The sequence below is a fragment of the Somniosus microcephalus genome, chromosome 12 (assembly GCF_052327205.1).
Source record: "Somniosus microcephalus isolate GS21.2 chromosome 12, FLI_Smic_1.0, whole genome shotgun sequence".
Taxonomy (NCBI): Eukaryota; Metazoa; Chordata; class Chondrichthyes; order Squaliformes; family Somniosidae; genus Somniosus; species Somniosus microcephalus.
The window spans coordinates 201,362,930-201,369,290 of NC_140998.1; the positions used below are offsets into that span (position 1 = coordinate 201,362,930).

The 6,361-nt window shown below is 49.5% G+C and overlaps 1 pseudogene; it reads right to left on the reverse strand.

The window, feature by feature from the left end:
• Positions 1–5,325: 5,325 nt before the first annotated feature.
• On the reverse strand, positions 5,326–5,929 carry LOC147109894 (uncharacterized; annotated as a pseudogene).
• Between the last annotated feature and the right edge of the window lie 432 nt (positions 5,930–6,361).

Sequence of the window (6,361 nt, forward strand, 5' to 3'; positions counted from 1 at the left end):
TATATAGAATAACAGATACCCGGGAGTGAGTTACAGACTGGAATCTAATCGAGGGGTTCGGGGGCTTTATATATAGAATAACAGATACCCGGGAGTGAGTTACAGGCTGGAATCTAATGGAGGGGTTCGGGGGGTTTATATATAGTATAACAGATACCCGGGAGTGAGTTACAGGCTGGAATCTAATCGAGGGTTTCGGGGGTTTATATATAGAATAACAGATACCCGGGAGTGAGTTACAGGCTGGAATCTAATCGAGGGGTTCGGGGTTTTATATATAGAATAACAGATACCCGGGAGTGAGTTACAGGTTGGAATCTAATCGAGGGGTTCGGGGGGTTTATATATAGAATAATGAATACCCGGGAGTGAGTTACTGATTGGAATCTAATCGAGGATTTCGGGGGAGGGTTTATATTTAGAATAACAGATACCCAGGTGCGAGTTACAGGCTGGAATCTAATCGAGGGGTTCGGGGTTTTTTTATATGGAATAACAGATACCCAGGTGTGAGTTACAGGCTGGAATCTAATCGAGGGGTTCGGGGTGTTTATATATAGAATAACAGATACCCGGGAGTGAGGTACAGGCTGGAATCTAATGGAGGGGTTCGGAGGGTTTATATATAGAATACCAGATACCCGGGAGTGAGTTACTGACTGGAATCTAATCCAGGGGTTCGGGGGGTTTATATATAGAATAACAGATACCTGGGAGTGAGTTACAGGCTGGAATCTAATCGAGGGGTTCGGGGGGTTTATATACAGAATAACAGATACCCGGGAGTGAGTTACTGACTGGAATCTAATCGAGGGGTTCGGGGGGTTTATATATAGAGTAACAGATACCTGGGAGTGAGTTACAGGCTGGAATCTAATCGAGGGGTTTATATATAGAATACCAGATACCCGGGAGTGAGTTATAGGCTGGAATCTAATCGCGGGGTTTGGGGTGTTTATATATAGAATAACAGATACCCGGGAGTGAGTTACAGGCTGGAATCTAATCGAGGGGTTCGGGGGTTTATATGTAGAATACCAGATACCCGGGAGTGAGTTACAGACTGGAATCTAATCGAGGGGTTCGGGGGGGTTTTCTATAGAATAACAGATACCTGGGAGTGAGTTACAGGCTGGAATCTAATCGAGGGGTTATGGGGGGGTTTATATATAGAATAATGAATACCCGGGAGTGAGTTACAGGCTGGAATCTAATCGAGGGGTTCGGGGGGGTTTATATATAGAATAACAGACACCCGGGAGTGAGTTACAGGCTGGAATCTAATCGAGGGGTTCGGGGGGTTTAAATATAGAATAACAGATACCCGGGAGTGAGTTACAGTCTGGAATCTAATCGAGGGGTTATGGGCGGGTTTATATATAGAATAACAGATACCCGGGAGTGAGTTACAGATTGGAATCTAATTGAGGGGTTATGGGGGTTTAAATATAGAGTAAGAGATACCCGGGAGTAATTTAATGACTGGAATCGAGAGGTTCGTTTGGGTGGTTTTTGTTACAGTTTTACCGTGAATGTATCTTGTTGTCTATAATCTTCCTTCCCTCTATCCTCCTTCCTCTCCTTTAAGTACTGACTCTTGCCGGTATATATTTCCATGCTATAGCTCACTGTTCCAATTGGTACATAACTCTATCTATGCCCAATGATACAGTTTGACAGCATGGGATAGTGATCAGCCACTTCCACTGTCTGGCTGGGGAGGTTTACTGAGCACAGACATAGAATTAATCTTGGCACGTTCCGGCTGTACTTAATCCATTCGGGGAGCGTTACAACAATTTCTGAATTGCTTTTAACATGGTAAAACATCCTAAGTTGCCTCCTGCAGCTGCAAGAGATGTTAGGCAGTTGTGAAAGGGTTAAGGCATGTGTTCAAGTGTCAGAGATGGGTAGCACTCGCCCCTCTCAGTCACCAACTCGTAGTTTCAAGCTCCACTCCAGAGACCTGAGCACACTATCCAGGCCCACCCTGCCAGTGCCAGCACTGAGGGAGTGCTGCACTGTCGGAGGTGCCGTCTTTTGAATGGGAACATTAAACCCTCTCAGGTGGACATGGAAAATCCCGTGCCCACTATTTGGAAGAAGAGCATGGGGAGTCCTGGGCCAATATTTATCCCGCAACCGACAACTATCTCATTGCTGATTGTGGGATCTTGCTGTGTGCAATTTGGCTGCCGCCTTTCCTACATTACAACAGTGGCTACACTTCGAAAGTACCTCATTGGCTGTAAAGTGCTTTGGGACGTCCTGAGGTCGTGAAAGGTGCTATATAAATGCAAGTCTTTCGTTCTTTAATATTATATGTGCACTGAAAAGGAGCTGTTTGTGGGAGCTTGCTGTGCGCAAACTGGATGTCACATTTCCTTCATTACAACAGTGGCACTTCAATAGTGCCTCATTGGCTGTAAACGCTTTGGGACATCCTGAAATTGTGAAAGGCGCTATAGAAATGCACGTACTTCTTTCAAAAGCATGAGCTCAAAGATAGATTTAGAGCAGGCGTTTAATCATCAAATAAAAGAAACTTAGAAAAATAGGAGCAGGAGTCGGCCATTCGGCCCTTCGAGCCTGCTCCACCATTCAATATGATCATGGCTGATCCTCTATCTCAATACCATATTCCCGCTCTCTCCCCATACCCCTTGATACCTTTTGTGTCTAGAAATCTATCTATCTCCTTCTTAAATATATTCAGTGACTTGGCCTCCACAGCCTTCTGTGGTAGAGAATTCCACAGGTTCACCACCCTCTGAGTGAAGACATTTCTCCTCATCTCAGTCCTAAATGTCCTACCCCGTATCCTGAGACTGTGACCCTTCATTCTAGACCCCCCAGCCAGGGGAAACATCCTCTCTGCATCCAGTCTGTCTAGCCCGGTCAGAATTTTATACGTTTCAATAAGATCCCCTATCATTCTTCTAAACTCTAGTGAATATAGGCCTAGTTGACCCAATCTCTCCTCATACGATAGTCCTGCCATCCCAGGAACCAGTCTGGTGAACCTTCGCTGCACTTCCTCTATGGCAAGTATATCCTTTCTTAGGTAAGGAGACCAAAACTGCACGCAGTACTCCAGGTGTGGTCTCACCAAGGCCCTGTACAACTGTAGTAAGACATCCTTGCTCCTGTACTCAAATCCTCTTGCAATGAAGGCCAACATACCATTTGCCTTCCTAACTGCTTGCTGCACCTGCATGTTTGCTTTCAGTGACTGGTGTACAATGACAAGTACAATAGATAGAGAAGTAGAAAGGTAGAAGTGTTTAGTAAGGGAGTTGCAGAGAGCAGGGCTCAGAGAGCTGAAGACTATACCTCCAATAGTGGAACAGTGACAGTGTGTGCACAGGATGCCAGAACCAGAGGGACAATGGCTGGAATGGATGGTTGGAGGAGGGGTATTGAAGCCATGGACTAATTCAATGAGAATTGGATGCACTGGGGGATCGAGAGCCAGTGGTGGTTTGGCACTGGAGGACGGGGCGATGGGTGATTGGGATTTTGTGGACAGTGTCTTCTTCTTCTTAGGCAGTCCCTCGGAACAGAGGATGACTTGCTTCCATATTAAAAATGAGTTCTCAGGTGACTGATTAGTCCAATGCAGGACCTACAGTCTCTGTCACAGGTGGGGCAGATGGTGGTTGAAGGGGGCGGGTGGGTGTGGGGTGCTTGGGTTGACGTGCGCTCCTTGCGCTGCCTGCGCTTGGCTTCCGCTTGCTCCCGGCGAAGAGACTCGAGATGTTTGGCGCCTTCCCGGATGCTTCTCCTCCACTTTGTGCGGTCTTGGGCCAGGGATTCCCAGGTATCGGTGGGGATGTTACACTTTTTCAAGGAGGCTTTGAGGGTGTCCTTGAAGCGTTTCCTCTGTCCACCTGGGGCTCTCTTGCCGTGCCGGAGCTCCGAGCCGAGCGCTTGTTTTGGGAGTCTCGTATCGGGCAATATGACCCATTCATTGGGGCTGATTGGGCGTGGTCAAAGCTTCGATGCTGGGGATGTTGGCCTGAGCGAGAACACTGACGATGGTGCACCTATCCTGCCAATGGATTTGCAGCATCTTGCGGAGGCAGCATTGGTGGTACCTCTCCAGTGCTTTGAGGTGCCTGCTGTACATGGTCCATGTCTCTGAGGCATACAGCAGGGTGGGTAGGTTCCAGTTGAAGACTCCATATGGGCAGAATTTGGGAGGCCAGCGAGGCAGGCATTGGTGATATGGGCCTGGGCTTTTCGATTGGCCGTTGGGCTGGCAGAAGTGAGGCAGGTGGGCTCTTCCACCCACCCCGGACATACCCCCGCCCCCCCCGATCCTGGCCATATATCCGACACTGGGGTCCTTACCCTCCTTCAGTCTGCGCGAGGCCTGCAGAGACAGAGGTGGCCAGCACACTTCCTGTGCCTAAGGGTTAACCTCATTACCCAACACTTTCCCTTCAGAAACTGGGAGTTGCGGGCGGGGCGAGGCGGCTGAGGGGGGTTGCATGGCAGAGTATTTCACCATGTACAATTTTGGTCACCTTACCTAAGGAAGGATATACTTGCCATAGAGGCAGTGCAACGAATGTTCACGAGATTGATTCCTGGGATGGCGGGACTGACGTATGAGAAGAGATTGAGTAAACTAGGCCTGTATTCTCTTGAATTCAGAAGAATGAGAGGGGATCTCATTGAAGCATACAAAATTATTGCAGGGCTTCATAGGGTGGATGCTGGGAGAATGTTTTCCTTGGCTGGGGAGTCTAGAAGCAGGGACCACAGTCTCAGGATAAAGGGTAGGCCATTCAGGACTGAGATGAGAAGAAATTTCTTCACTCAGAGGGTGGTGAATCTTTGGAATTCTCTACCCCAGAGAGCTGTGGTGGCTCAGTCTTAGGGTATATGCAAAACAGAAGTCGATAGATTTCTGACTAGTAAGGGCATCAAGGGATATGGTGATAGGGCTGGTGAATGGAGTTGAGGCAGAAGATCAGCCACGATCTCATTGAATGGGGGAGCAGGTTCGAGGGGCCAAATGGCCTACTCCTGCTCCTATTTCTTATGTCATTCCAGCAGCAGTTGATGTTTGTCTCGGTGTGTGTCCCTGGGAACAGTCCGTAGAGCACAGAGTCCTGTGTTACGGAGCTGCTCGGGATGAACCTCGACAAAGACCACTGCATCTCTTTCCAGACCTTCTTTGCAAAGGCACATTCTGGAAGGAGACGGATGACGGTCTCGTCCCAAGCACAGCCTCCTCGTGGACAGCGTGCGGTGGAGCAGAGACACCGGGAGTGCATGAAGGATCTGACGGGAAGGCCCTTCTCATCACCAGCCAAGCTACGTCTTAGTGCTTGTTTGAAAGTTCTAGCGATGAAGCTTTCGGCCAAATCACGTCGACAGTCTGCTCGGGGAACCATCCAACAGGATCCACCATCTCCTTTTTCCGCAGGGTCTCGAGGACGTTGCGTGCTGACCGCTGCTTGACGGCCTTGTGGTCAAAGGTGTTTCCCTGTACAAGCTTTTGCACGAAGGACAGGTGGTCCCGCATGGTCCAACTGGATGGAGCGTTCCGCGGCAGCGTGGCCAGACCCATCCTTCGCAATACCGGGGACAGATAGAACCTCAGCACGTAATGACACTTGGTGTTTGCGTATCGAGGGTCTATGCACAGTTTGATGCAGCCGCACACAAAGGTGGCCATCAGGATGAGGGCGACGTTGGGTACGTTCTTTCCCCCTTTCTCTGGAGATTTGTACATCATGTCCCTCCGGACACGGTCCATTTTTGATCTCCAGATAAAGTGGACTACGGCTCGGGTGACTGCGGCGGCACAGGGTCGGGATACGGGCCACACCTGCACCACATACATGAACACCGACAGCCCCTCGCACCTGGTGACCAGGTTCTTGCCCGCGATCGACAGGGAGCGCTGCTCCCACATTCCCAGTTTCTGCTTGACCTTGGCAGTACGCTCCTCCCAGTTTTTGGTGCACGCCCCGGCCGCTCCGAACCATATTCCCAGCACCTTCAGGTAACGTGACCTGACGGTGAAGGGGTCAAAGGGTTGGTCAGCCCAGGTCCCAAAGAGCAGGGAGGTTATGATGGAGCTGTACAAAACTAGCTAGTTAGGCCACAGCTGGAATACTGTGTGCAGTTCTGGTCGCCACACTATAGGAAGGATGTGATTGCATTGGAGAGGGTGCAGAGGGGATTCACCAGGATGTTACCTGGGCTGCAGCGCTTCAGCTATGAAGAGAGACTGGACAAGCTGGGGTTGTTTTCCTTAGAGCAGAGAAGGCTGAGGGGGGACCTGATTGAGGTGTACAAAATTATGAGGGGCATAGATAGGGTAGATAGAAAGGAAACATAGAAG